This window comes from Mustela nivalis (genome assembly GCF_964662115.1).
Source record: "Mustela nivalis genome assembly, chromosome: 14".
Taxonomy (NCBI): domain Eukaryota; kingdom Metazoa; phylum Chordata; class Mammalia; order Carnivora; family Mustelidae; genus Mustela; species Mustela nivalis.
The window spans coordinates 46,964,252-46,979,041 of NC_139033.1; the positions used below are offsets into that span (position 1 = coordinate 46,964,252).

General features: G+C 47.3%; 1 protein-coding gene across 1 annotated transcript in view; it reads right to left on the bottom strand.

The window, feature by feature from the left end:
• Window positions 1–14,790, bottom strand: part of SLC14A2 (solute carrier family 14 member 2) — a 414,760-nt gene that overhangs the window by 149,858 nt on the left and 250,112 nt on the right. The window lies entirely within an intron of this gene.

Consider the following 14,790-nt stretch of genomic DNA (forward strand, 5'->3'; position numbering starts at 1 on the left):
ACAGGAAGAAAGGAAGGAAAATAGTAGGGAGAGAGAGAAAGGAAATAAAGAAAAACATGGAACTTCAATATGTTCTGGATGAGTTTAATATTCTCTTTGACCCCAGCATCAACGCAGCCTTACACTTGGTGTAGCAGAGCCCCTACACTCCCCCAAACCCAAATGTTAGGTTTTTGTAAAGAGGAGCTTCAGAAAGGGAGTTTAGGAGACCGTACGTATCAGTGATGAATGCAGTCACTTATTAATAGGAAGATTCCATACTCCCTATCGACTTTGAATTTCTCCAGCGAGGAATTTTCAGTTATGGGGCAGTTTGGGTGAACAAGGTGGCTTACCCTTAGGGAACTTAAAGGAGAGCAAAGCAGAGCAGACCCTGCTTCATTCCCAGAAATGACCGGTCTATGTTAAATCCTTCTGCTCTGGGCCCTGTTTCCTGTGATGGACAGTTTCTCTGCCCCCGGATGTCACCCCTTTGTGGTTTTGCCCAGCCTTGCCTTCACAGGCTCCAAGTGTCTACCATCCATGGGGGTGAGCTGGGAAGGGCTCCCTGAGTTTGTTGGGTCATTCCTTTATTTCCTCTGTGCCTCCTCTTCACTCGGCTCGTACTCCCTTTCCCAGACGACTTCATAAAGAAACAGAGGCTCAGAAAGACAAAAGAATCCTCCCAAGGCCAACCTGGTGAGTCAGTATTCGTCAATCTTAGTACCCAGGTGTGTGAATACCAACTTTACACTCTGTCCGCACTCCACATAATCACTCCTTACAAGATATTTTAACTCAGGGATGCTGGGGTTAGTATGACAAGGCAGTTACTTTAAGATCATAATGCCCACAATTTATAATTGTAATTAAGAGCACTTGAAAACTCTTCCATTTTCAACCGATCATTCATTCATTGAACAAATCTTTGTTGACAAATCGCCTAGTGCCAGGCACTGTTGTGGTGCTAGGTACACACCACTGGTTACTTTAACACTTCTGTGAATGAAGTACTAATCCTGTTTGGCTAACACGTCCCCCTCAACCTATCCCGGGAGCATCCCATCATGATTAATGGGGTTCTCATTGTTTTCTTATTAGGTTTCAAGAGAATCACTGAATCTGGTGCTTGCATTTCAATTTTTGATAAATTGGGGGACAGAGGAAAGAAGGTAGCCTTAATGGGTAGGAATAAAAGCCTTTATTAATATATCAATTAACATACTAATGGATATTAATGGCTATACTAGTAGCTATCTCAGTGCCACGTTAGCAATAGGAAGTTTGCAGCAGTTGCTTCCTGGATGGGTTTCCAACAAAATCTTGAGAGCATGGTTTGAATTTTATTCATCTTTGTATCCCCCGTAGAATCTAGCCTTGCACACCACAGATATACAATAAAAATTGCAAACTAACTGATATGCTTCCCAGTATCACCACTCGCTCAACAAGTAATATCGGTCAGGTCCCCCTTAGAGCTTTCACCTAAAGCATCAATAGCAAATTTTAACAAGGCAAGTCATCTGCAAGGCCAGATTTGCATTTTTTTTTTTTTTAATCATAGCATTGTCCTTGGGGAAAGTCTTTTTTTTCCCATCTGTGCCTGATGTTATTAGTCTGATTAGGTAGGGATGACTTTTAGTTCTAGAGATGAAAGCACGAGCTGGAGCCATAGAAAGGGTAGGAAGCCTGCCCAAGGAGGGACATGAAGGGTGATGGGTTTTCAGCACTCCAGGGCAGACCACCGTGTGGAGGTGGAGATGTTCGCTTAATCTGTGGCACCCCCATGGAGACTGGGTCCATCCTCTGCTGGCTAAAGGAGAACCTTCTTGTATCATGGGTCTGAGTCGGTACAGTGAGAATGGCACAGACCAGATAAGCATCTTATTCTGCCATCAGACACCCGGGGCTGGACAACGTAGGCCCAAGCCAGCCATCAGGTCTTTGCATATATGGAGGTAAATCTAGACTCTCACCCTTCCACCTTTGCATCTGGGGCTAAACTCAAACTGCTATTATTATATTTAAATTTATCACAGTGAACTCTGCATTTGAGTCCTATAGGCCCTGACTACTTTGGAGATGGGGTTGTAACTCAAAGGACGATAGTATCGTTACACGGTGGTATCACAAAGTGTGTTTCGTCTACTATGTGTGTGTTCCCTCCATGTATTCCAACCCGCCACCCATCTTATCAATGCTGGAAACTTCTTGGCCAGAGAGATAGCGATAAGGCTTAACGTGGAGGTTACTATGGGAAAGAGAACATAATGATTTATGTTTGGCACCGGGGAAGAAATGACAGGTTTGGGAGTTTTTCTTAAAGCAGGCTTTGACCCAGAGACAGAGAGTGAGGTGAGGGTTGGGTGCTATAGAGGGTGAGGCAGTGCCTCAGACGGTGTTTGTGGTGGAGACCTGTGTTTGCTACCAGCTGGCCCTACTGCCCTCTACAGTGGCTTCATGATACGAACTCGCCAGGTATCACGTGACCGAGGCTGAGGTGTAGCCATGGAATGGTGCAGGCATCGCTGGGCGCCTCTCCGACTGGGCACCACACAGGCTCATGCTAAGTTTCTGGGGCCCGCCTTCGCTGAACCTTGGTCAACAGGGTTCCCTCAGAGATGCACCTTCTCTGATCACAGCCCAGAGTAGACGGAGCCTTGGTAATGGATTTACCTAAAAGTTATTGACAGGAAAGTACTTGAAAGTATTCTGAACTAGACACGGCCCTCACTGCTGAGAAATGATGTCTGGGAATTCCCCTCTGCTTCACCCATGCCTCCAGCCCACCACCCCCTCCAGTAATGGCCCTGTGATCTCATCGTCTGAGACAAACTCTGAAGGCATAGTGAACCTGATGTATGTAAATCTTGTGCCCGAGCCAGACTCTCCCAGAGAGGCTGCCCTGAAGAAAATCTATTGCCCTAATCAATTACCAAACTTCCAAATGAAATAGATTGTTCTCTCTTGCTGGAAGACTATCAAGCCGTCATTTTTCTTGGTAATGAGCAATGGTGTAGAAGGGGAATTGCACTTTCTCTGTGGCACTGGACGAAGGGTTCCAGTAAGCAGGGCCTGACCAGGAAAGCTGGGAGTTACCTGCCAGAATGATGGAAAGGTATCTGGAAACTTCTCTCACTCCTAAATGCACTCCAACAAATTTCCCTTGACTGTATGATATGGATCAGGCAGCTTGCTGGGTGTGGGAGGTGTACAATTGAGAAAGAACTCTTCCTCCTGCCCTGGGAATCTCCTCATCTGGGTTGTTTCCCTGTTCCCCAACATTTCCCTGATGGCCCAGTTTACCCCAATTCCTGAGCTATATATGGTGAGGACAAGACCTCATTTGGGAGCCTCACCTCCACCATCTGATGGACACTGGAATTAGTCTGTTGCCCAGGGATGCTTCATGGGCGCTGGTATATAGTCTCTACGCAATTATCCCCACCCTCCTGGAAATGTGCTCTAGTACATGGATCTGGCTGGGCTCCTGCCTCACTTTACCTTCCCAGCCTCCTAATTCCCCTGTGGGGCTTAAAACAGCATCTCAAACTTCAGTCTGCTAGGCTGGGCTTTTGCTAGGCTCATTCTCTGAGAACTGAGAGCCCATTTTTCTACCTCTCTTTTCCTAGGAGGGCCCTGCCATGAGTAGACTGATGCCAGACCTAGCTGTCTTCAAATACTCTGTGTCCCCTGGGCATTTCCTGCAGTGATGCTCTGCCCACCACACTGAACCCTCGGATATACAGATGGAGGCCTGACCCAGATATACTGGCCAGGTATTCTGATGGAGACCTATATGGTATCATCCTGCCCCTTTAATTCTGTACTCTTCTTCCAAGGCAGTGCTTTTTATGAGATCCATTTGGGGGGTGGCGCTTAAGAGAAATGAGAGAAGTTTTACTGGGAGAGAATTTGGGACACTTGGATTAGGTCCCTCTTCTTTTCTACCTAGTTCCAACTGCCTTCTCTCTTAAGCTCATATCCCTGTGATCTCAGCTTGTCCTGCTAGCTGTTCCTGGGCATGGCACTTACCCACTTGGTGTTCACCTTCTGGATAGAAAGACATCTAGATATTTAACAGATAAAACATGAACCATTGTGATCAGGCAATAATAAAGATATGTATAAAGGGCCACGGAGCAAGTACAGGGAAGGGGGTTACTCATTTCACTGCAGTATGGGAGGAAGCCAAGAATGTCACAACGAAAATAGTGGAAGAGGATCTTAAAAGAAGGGTAAGGTTCGATTTGGAGGACCAGGGTCTTCCAGGGAAGAGTTACCCTGAAAGGGTCCACTGTTATGTGTGATAGATGTAAATCTGAAAAAGAAGTTTTAAATGACTATATACACCCTAGAATTTCAGAGTCCATTGCCCTCAATTTAGCTCCGACCCCACAGGAGCTATATCCTGGTTGAGAAAAATCCCTCATGTGGTCAATAGCTGAGAAAGGCCGAAAGGCCCTCCATAATAAACTGCTGCTTTGGATACACACAAGCACCGTGGAGGTGTTCAGTGCCAGGAGGTTGTCTGGCTCAGGGAAAATCCCCCTCAAAGGCTGGAATAGAGCGAGGCTGCTGGCTTGGGGTGACCCAGTAAACCATGATAGGGGAATTCCTACATGAGCTAGGAACAGGGGCCTTTTTGCTGTCCATGAAGTCATGTGGTTGGGTGGCTGGCTTCTTGGGCTTCTGCCCTACAGAGGACGCTACTGGATTTTTAGGAAAGGAGAAGAAAAAAAGAAAAGAAAAATAATAAGACTTGGTGTGCATGTGCGTGAATGGGTCCAAGGAAATGCCTGACAGTACAGCTAGCTCTGAGCACGGGCTGGTGGCGCGACATCCCAAATCCAAGGTGGGGGGAATGGCCTTTGCAAATTCCAGCTGGAAATGCTGCTGTGCTGCGGCAGCAGGATGAGGACAAGCTGGAGAGCTGTCCCCTTTCCCAAGTTTCCTCTCTGACTTTGGGGGATCATCTAGCTGTTTGGAGAGGGGCTCTGGGCATCTTGATGCCTCTCTCTGTGAGGTACCTGAGTGTGGGGAGCTGGGCTCAGTGCCTCTTTTTTCCACAGCTTTATTTGGAGCACTGGCCTGGGTCACTTTCTGGAGGCCAGTCCTTGACTGGCAGGCCAAGGGGAAGGTGATGTGATCGTTCATGAAAGAGTGAGCCAGGCAGCTCTCCAGTGAGCATGGCAGCCTGCTTCTTCACTCCACTGGTGGCAGGGTCTGGGAGCAAGGGGCAGCTCCCTGTCTCCAATGGCAGGAGCAGTGTGTAGAGGCCTGAAAGTGTGGGAGTGCATGGTCATGGGTCCATACTCATCTCGTTTCCTCTAAGCCTGTGCTAAGTACAGCTGGGGGTGGGGAGCGGGGTGGGCACTGGATAAACCACTAGGATCGGGATTTGGATTCTGACTCTACAAGCCCCATGACCTTAAGGAGTTTGCTTAATCTCACAGAGACTAATTTTTTCCCCCCCAAACATGGGAATTTTGAGGACTGCTGTAAAATGCAGAAATGTCAGGTTTACACATGAGAATAGTTGCAAACACTTGCTACTCCGTAAGAAGCCCTCAGAAATGCTCTCTTCCCATGCTCCCTCATTCTGTCGTAAGACCTCTGAGGCTCAGGGAAGTTAAGCATCTCCCCCAGCATCACCCATCAGAGATGGTGGTGAGGCAGGAGCCCAGGAAGCACAGAGAGGAGGTGGGAGAGGAATGCTCTGGTTTGGCTCTGCCCCAAACTAGCTGTGGGATTTTGGACAACCTTATCTCTCCAGCTTTAGGCTCCCTCTCTGTCAAGTCGAGGACAGATCAGATACTTTCCAAAGCCTCCTCCAGTCCTGAAATTGAAGGAGCATTGTTCACGCCTCTGTGCAGCGGAGGCCTGGCCCATGACCCATAATGCTTTGTATTCCAGAAGAAGCAACCATGTGGGCTCTAAGTCAGACAGTTCTACAAAGAGAATTTATCTTAGTGGAACTTCTCAAAGGCTTTGGACCCAACAGCTCCTGTGAGAACAGTCCACAGGAGGGCAGGGGCCCATAGACTGTAGTCACAGCCATTAGAGTAGTCGATTGCTGACATGATGTGACCAGGCCTCTCTGGTCTTCACTTTCTAATTCCAACTTATTTTTCCTTCCCCGTCCCCTTAGTGACCTGAAATGCAGTCACAACCTTATCTAGGCTTTTCTGTAAATGTCTTTTCTTCTTCTTTTAGACCTTGATCTCCTTCATGCTAATAAATTAGAACTGGGCCTCACTGTGACAAGGGCAGGGGTTTCTCCCCAAAATATAATTGTGTGCATGTAACAAAGAGAGAGAGACTGCGAGGCAGAAAGAGATAGCGAGAGAGAGAGAGAGAGAGACAGACAGACAGTTTTGTTTTTTGTTTTTCAAAAGATTTTATTTATTTGACAGAGAGAGAGCACAAGTAGGCAGAGAGGCAGGCACAGAGAGAGAGGGGGAAGCAGGCTCCCTGCTGAGCAGAGAACCTGACGTGGGATTTGATCCCAGAGCCCTGAGATCATGACCTGAGCCGAAGGCAGAGACTTTAACCCACTGAGCCACCCGGGTGCCCCAGACAGTTCTTGACAGAAGGACAGAGAGGGAGTGAACTGGGGAGGAGAGGATGGAGACGGACGGGCAGAGACAGGGACGCTGGTCTATCTCCTCTTTGTTTCACTGTCTACAAAGAGAGAAGGGATGGAAACCGCCAAGTCCACAGATGAGATGGGTGAGATGGGGAAAGTGTTCCACGAAGGGGTATATGGAGTCTTCACTTTCAAAGAGATTCTTTTCAAAGAGATTTCAAGGCCATTGGCTGCACAGGAGGCTCCAGGATAGACCAGCACCATCTGCAGTCCCCAGGCGAGGGCCAATGATCCTTCATCCCTACATTTTGCCTTGGATGGACCTGAAAGCAATGGGATGCTGGCATTGCGACTGAAGAAATCAACTCAGAGGTCATCTCTGATTCCAACATATCTCTACATTTTGTGATTCCATTTACATGTTTACATGTTTATGTCTGGTTTCTACAACCAGATTCCAAACTCCCTGAGGACAGTGTTTTTGTGTGAGCATGATCCTTTGAACCTAAGAGCCCTTAATATAGTCTTGTTGAATTACGGGGCCCATGTCTTCAGACAGCTTTCAGTGATCCACATGAATGGATGCTGGAAGGTTTGAGGAAACTCACTAAACCAATACTGGTTGTTTGGAGAGGAAAAGCTGGTAGATGGTTAGGCACCCATCAGTGGGTTGGCAAGCAAAGAAACAATAAAGGCCCTGCCTTTGAGGAACTTAGGACTCTCTTTCAAAGGCGGAGAGAGAAAGAGAGAGGACAGTCACACTGAGAATAGAGATGAAGACCAGTCTGTCATAATAGTCAACACAGAAGACTCAGCAGGTCAGTCCCTGCTGCAAACAGATCTACCCAAATCAGTCTTCCAGAGAGCTGCGAGGCTTCTGATGATGATGTTGGATAATGGCGTTTCTGAAAAATGTTCCGGTCTTTCCTACCTTTGAGAAAAGCAAAGGACACTGAATCTATTTTCAGCTTGTATTTTAGGTTCAGGGTTGTAGTCGGAAGGCCCTAGTTTGTGCAGAAATGTTTGTCCCTGTGCCAAATGGCCCCAGATGGCCATGTTTTTCTAACCGATTCTTCTTCTTCCTTTTCTTACTGTTCCTATTTATTCCTGTTGTATGTATGTTTTCTGCTTCTTTATTTTATACATGCTCAAGTCAGGGAGAGCTAAAGGAAGCTCTCGCCATTCCTGTCAACTAGCCAACTTTTATTCATTTTTCAGGTAGCTTAAAAGTCACTTCTTCTGGGAAGATTTCCAAGCCCCCCAAACTGAGGTAGGACTCAGCTTGAGGTACCCTCTGTGTATGTTCTTGACTAAAATACCCACCACCTGGAACACAGTTACATGCCTGATGATCTGCTTCCTCCATCTGATTGCGAGCTAAGGGCAGAGGTTACACTCACCACTGACTCTTCAATGCTCGGACCCCTGCTGGGTGTACAGCGAGTGTTCAGTAATTACTTGTTTAACGCATGGATGTGTGCAAGTTGGGGGGCAGTCCGATTTTTCTAATGGAGCAAAGCAGTTTCCTTGGTGCTGGGAGGCCAGCAGTGGAGTAGACATTACCAAAGGCTGATTTCTGGCTGGGTAGGGATGGTGCTCCCATGGTCTTCCTTGTTCTACCCTGGCCCATTTTCCTCTCGGGCACCCACTCATCCAACCTCTGCTTGTTCCCTCCTCCTGACGCTTGTCTCTAATGCCTCCCTTGCCTCCTCTCTTTACTAGTCTGTGCTTGAGCTCAGAGACTTCCTCCTCTGTAGGGCCTTCACAGACTCTGCTGCACTTGAACTCCTCTGATCCGTGATGGCTTTTTTAGTCTGCTTTTCATAGTGGTGTCCTCGGCTCGTAATGTCATCGTCCTATGTAGCTATAACCTCTCTTTTGCACAGAACATACAACAGAGCTGCAGAGGGTCATGGACATATTGTTCTGTCCACCTCCTTCAATGTACAGACCAGGATTTGAGGCCCAGGGGACGTATAGGACCTCTCTGAGGGGACAGAGCAGAACAGGACCCCTAGTTTCAAGTCTAGGGCTGATTCCAACTTCCATTTTTAGAATTTTGCCCACCATGTCACCTTAGTCTCAGCATGCTTTACCATATTATGACCAATTTGGTGCCTTAAAACAATAGAAACTTATTCTTTCACAGTTCTGGAAGCTAAAAGTCCATAATAAAGGTGTTGGCAGGGTCACTCTTGCTCTGAAGCCTCCCAGGAAGGATCCTTTCTTGCCTCCTCCAGCATGCAGCGGCCGCCGGCACTCCCTGGCTTGTGGCAGCATCACTCCCATCTCCGTCTCTGTCCTCCTCTCCGTCACTTCCTTTTCTGTCTCCTCTGCCATTTAGTTTACAACCTGCCCTCATCCAGATGATTTCCTCTCAGGATCCTCACCTTAATGGTACCTCTAAGACCTTCATTCCCCAAAGTTCACATTCTGAGATTCTGGGGGAACAACATCAGAGGGGGCCCTAGTAATCCACTCTGGCTCTAAATACAGCAAGAACGCAGTGCGTGCTGCTTGCTGACTGGTAGGGGTACTGCCCAGCGTGGGACCAGGCCAGCGAGCCAGCTGGAGCAAGGCTCTGTGGAGGTGACTGGGGCTTTGACAAACAGAGGGGAGGGTTTTCTGAGTGAAGGGTAGGATCTCAGAGACTGGTGGGAACAGGGCTTGAAGGTGACTTGAGGATGGTGGACCTGGCCAGTGTGTGAATCAGAGCAGGGGAGTGACAATTGCTGGGCGGGGGCGGTGGAAGGGGCCCCAGCACAGACCAGGGTTTGCGCTGTGCAGCCGGTGGCGGGGGGAAGAGGGAGGCAGGTGTCTCTCCCCCAAATCTCTCCTTTCCTGGGAAGGTGGTTTTCTGCTCTCAGCCCGGCTCTCCCCACCCCCAGTTCATCTGAGAGAAGCCCAGCAGAGAGCAGACCCGGGTGAACGCAGGTGGCCCTGTCACATGTCCCAGTTGGCTACTTGAGAAGAAAATGAGAGAGGCAGCAATGCTAGGCTTTGCGTCCCGCCTCCTGTGAAACACGTAGGCGGGTCTGTACACAAACATCGGCTCATACAAATAAACCAAACCTGGCCAAAAATAACAGAAAAGGCAACAGATGCTTCCAATTAAAATGTCAGCATCTCCCGAGAAGCCGCGTTCTCACGTGGTGTGGGTGCTCCGGGGCCGAGGACTATGGGGAGGGACCGCATATGGAAATCTGTGTGCATTATACCACGTCCCAGATGCCACGGAAGACACTGGCCTGACCTTGCAATTAACACGGTGGCCGTTTCTGGGATGTGGACGCGGATGCAGGGAAAAATCAGGAAGTTGTGAAACAGAGAGACTGTTCCCACTGCGTCCTGTAGACAGTGAGGAGCCCAGAGCATTCTCAGAGAATACTCCCCTGTGGGCGGCCTCATACCTTCCTCTCCTTTCCTCTTTGCCTTCATTTCCTTGTATTCTTCAACACCATCATAAAAGGAAAACCAGTGCACAGGACTAATAGGCAGTCAGTGGGGAAAGGCTGACAGAAAGGAGGATAAAGGGTCAATACCCCTCGTTCCTCAGTGGTGAGGGTTGGGGGACAATGGACCCACACTGGTCTGTGAAGCAGCACACCAAATCAGAGCCTCCCCAACCATACTGGTCTCCTAAAGCCTTCATAAACTGGTTCCCTTCCAACTGGCTTTGCTGTTTACTGGTAGTAGGTCTTCATTCCTCTTTCCTCTCAGGGTAGCTTTGTTCTGTTTTCTTTCCATTTCCCCCAAACTCTCTTTCTAGCCCCAGCTGGCTGATGACTAAGGAAAGCAACGGAAGAGGCAAGGAAAGGAAACAGCAGAGGAGCCGAAAGGAAACCAACATGGATCTTTCCAAAATGTCACCGTCTCCTCAGACCAACAGGGAACGTGAATTTGAAATGGGGCCTTATTCGAATAAATGAATCTCCTTCTTCTCCTGATTATTTTTATTATCATCACTGTTATCATAAAATCCACATTTGATAGCTGAAGATCGAACTAGAGTAATGTCCACAGACAGGAAGAACACTGGGGGAAATTAATGAACTGACTCCTCATTTGTGTTTCTACTGGGAAAGATGATAATTTGTTGGTTTTAATAAGCTCCTGGATTGAGTTGCGACCATAGGCCCAGTGCTGCTAGGCTTGGGTACCCACTAAGTAATACAAGATAGGAAATTTAAATATTTTTATGTGAACTCAAACACATTTTCATTTCTTAATGGTCACTATTACTAGCCAGATAAGAGAAAGACCTGTCTGCATAAAACAAACAAATAATTAGTTTTGACAACAGAAGCTTAAACAGGACCTTAATTAGCAGCCATAGAGATGGGGAGGTCCTGGATGGGAACAATTACACAGACAAATCCACAGTATGGCTACAATGTGCCAGGGTCCCATCCCTCACCATATGGCTGCAGTCTGGCGAATGGCTCGTTGGCAATTCATTACCATATCACTTGGAACTCAAGAGCGAAGGGTTTATGATTAGCCAATTCATTATGCTATCCTTGGTACCTCAAGGGGGCCCTGAGGGCTTGCCTCCCCCATTGTGTTATTTTAAGGACATATGACAGGGAAGGAACAGCTCTCCCTTCCCCAGCAGCCTCAAAGTACTGTTTGCTGGAAAGTTTTCTGGAATCGAGATAGAATCTTTCAAAAGAAAATAAACAAGCAAAAAATCCCCACAGTCATGAACTGTAGCCACAGCTGGAACCATTGGAACATTCCAGGAGATGAAAACAAAGATTTCCTCCTTCTTTCCTTCCATCCTATTGAGGACACATCAGCCAACCTTGTGAGTACACTTTAGCTATGCAATAGCGTGATCAGAGGGAAATAAAGACTAAAGACCATTAGACCAGGATACGGGAAGACATGACTTTTGAAAGGGCTCTATTTACCAACTCTGGGTAAGTCAGCTTGACCCTTGATCCTTAGCTTCAAAACTCGCAAAATGGACACAAATCCGCAAAATGGACACACCACTTCTCAGTGGTGTGGGAAGTCTTGTGAGAGAAGCCTCTCTGACGGTGAAAATTCCTCTGAATCCACGCGGCTGATTACAATGCAGCAGATAGCACACAAGCCATCAGAGAGATTTATTTTCTATTCATTAGCTCAGGGAAGAAGGGGCACAGCCTCGCTCATTGGATCTACTAAAAATGGGGTCTGGCACTTTTGTAATTGAGCATTTTAACTAGAGTTGCCAGGAAAGAGTACAACAAGACTTTGCATAAGGGAAAAAAGGGGAGATGAGGCTAGAGGACTGAATAAAAGGAATGCATGGCACAGGGAGCCAGAAAAAGTAGCAGGAATATCTGAAAAGTCAGAAAGACAGTAAGATGGGAGGGTTCCAGTGACTAACAACCCCAACCAGAAGGAACAGAGAATGGAAAGAGGACACATACAAACCAGTCATTGAGTTAGTAACATTAATGTGATTTGCTAACCGCTTGGCTGGGCAGAGAAGTGGCAGGGCAGAAGGGAAGCCCCTTCAGTAAGTGCAGCGGCCGGGATGGTCCCATTTGGGTTCAAGTGTGTAACATGGAGATGCCCTTTGTAGCATTTGTTTTGTGCAATCCACTGCAGCCCATCCCGCAATCCTTTAAAACCAGCTTCTAAGTCACACTCCCAAGGCCAAGACAAGGGTCCCAATTTCCTGAAAACACGCTCAATGCTATCCTGTGTCGCAGGCCCCTGCATCATAAATCTGACCTAAAAGAAGCATGCTTGCTACAATCAACAGTAATTACACATTTAATTAGCTCTAATTTTGTTTCCTTCTTAGAATTCCAAGGGACTCTGGGGACGACTTTCCATGGCCCAGGTCCCTGGTAAGAGCTGTCCAGGGAACTTTAAAATGATGCCTTCTTCTTGTGACAAATGTCCTTGTAGCAAGGCATTAGAAAAAGATTTATTAATTAGAGGCATTAAAAAAAGATTTTATTGACCATTCTTTAAAAAAGAAAAAAACAAAAGACAATGCAGGTCCTTCTGAGAATCTTACGGTTTTAAGGAAGCTCTGCTCAGAAAATCCAGAGACCCAGGTCTGAGTTCTAGGGGTGACACTGATTCAGGGTACAATCTTGAACATGTCAGCCTCTTTAGGCCTCTGTCCTCTCATTTACAAGGTGACTGTAAGGTACAGGGTATTACACTGAGTCGATGATCTCTCAGAAAATGTTTCTCAGAGCATGGTCCTGTAGCCCCAAGGACTGCAGAGATCAGAGTGGTGCCTTTGCTTTAGCGATGCCAAGGAATGGCTCTAGGCACTTTCTAGCTCTATCACTCTGGCGTCCCACTATGCAATATTGTCACCATGTTTATGATATATGGGGATTCCCAGTGATGCTTGTCAACTACACAAACCCTAGACATGAAACTGTTCCTATGGGAACGGGATGTATTTGGAAGTGAGTACAGGTGTTCTGCTAGGCTCTGGGGTATGAGGATGAGAAGGCACAGGTCCTGTGTTAGAGGAGCTAACCATTGTGGGGGGCATCAGACCCACAAACAGATCTTTTCAGTACAAGATAGTATGTGAAACAATAGACTGTCAGAGAATTTCTCAAAGCTTTTTTTTTTTTTTTTCCCCTCTCCCAGGAATTACTTGCACTGGAAGCAACTGGGGAGTTTGTTAAAGGCACATTACTGTCCCATCCCTGACTCATGAATCGAAATCCCCAGGAGTGGAACTTGGGAATCTGTCTGTTTAATAAGCCCTCTAGGACTGTCTGCCTAACAAAAAGTTCATTATGGGAAAAGTTAGCTGTGGGAACTCACAGGAGGATGGCACAGCATCCTGCCTTTATGGACCACTTATTTGAGCTCTGAACTCCTCTAGGTTCTATGGGAAGTCCAATAACATATAAGATAAAAAGTCCATTCCCTCTGGGATCTTACAATCTATACTTTTCTCCAAAGCCATATAAGCAGGACACCATATCCAGGGCTAACGGGGGAAAAGCCGAGTTAGACCTCATCCCTCATGATGTTTTTGCTCTAGTCAGCTCTAATGTCCTGCCAACTTCCTCCCTCATGACTCTCTTTTTCCCAGGACAGAAGATACTAGGACTTACCACAGGAAGACTTAGCTCTGACCAAGGCTCTGGGCTCCTTTCAAGCCTAGGAAGGTTTTAAGCAGCTTGTAGGAGATCCCTTGTCATTGCTAGTGCTCCTCTGACCTAGAAACTCATTATCAGACCTCAGCTGCATTCTGGGCTCCTGCTTTCTTCCTATGCAGTGCCCTGGACCTCTACAGCCTTGGTCTTTTTTGTGTATGCCAGGGACGTGGCCTTCAGCTGTAGCCCTGCGATTGGAGGCAATGCCACCTTCTCTCTACCTGAAGACAGAGCATTTCCACAAATATCACTGCATTTGAACTACACAACTCACACATTTCCAAGAGACATCATGTTCAGTTTATTTTATAGATAAGTTTAAGGGACTTAGTGAAGTTGACAAGTCAGTAGATGGAAGAGGCGAGTCTCAGACTGGAGCCTTCTTCAGCTGTAGTCTGTGACTCTCACGTAATAATCAAAAGTCCTTTACCAAGGGGAGTGTCTTGGACAGGCCATGACTGGAGAGGGACTCTTTTTCCAGGTGTGTCCAAGTACTTGGAAAGACCTCTGAAGGCTCTAGTGAGCCAGTTTGCTGCAGTGCAAACAGCCTGGCATTCGGAATCCCTCTGTTTCTTATTCCTGTGTGACCTTGGCCACGTTTTAGCTTTTTTGACCCTCAGGTTCTCTGCTGGAAAAATAGGACAATAAACCCATACCAGAGAGTACTGCTGACTGGACTGAATGAAATAATGCAGGTGATACCGTTGGCTCAATAAACGCTGGCTATCCTTCCCCAGCACACGCAGCCCAAGACACTCTGTTGCTCCCCACTTCTTCAAGGAAGGGCCAGTTTTGTACCTCCCAGTTCCCAGAGATGGTTGAGAAATTCTTCTTGCTGTGTTGTCTGACTCTGATAGCAACCTGGCTTGTCCTCACCAGCTAATAGCTAGTCCTCCCTTCCCGCAGCACCGTGGGAACCCCGCCTCTTTCTGAAACCAGAGAGAAGCTGGTGAGAAGGAGGAGATGGATCCTCCTTAAGCTTGATGGTGTGTCCACACCTGTGCCTGGGCCCCACCACTCTGAACCTCGGCTGGGCACAGAAGTGGGACTGAGCACAGAAGAAGGGACTGAGAACAAGGAAGACACATA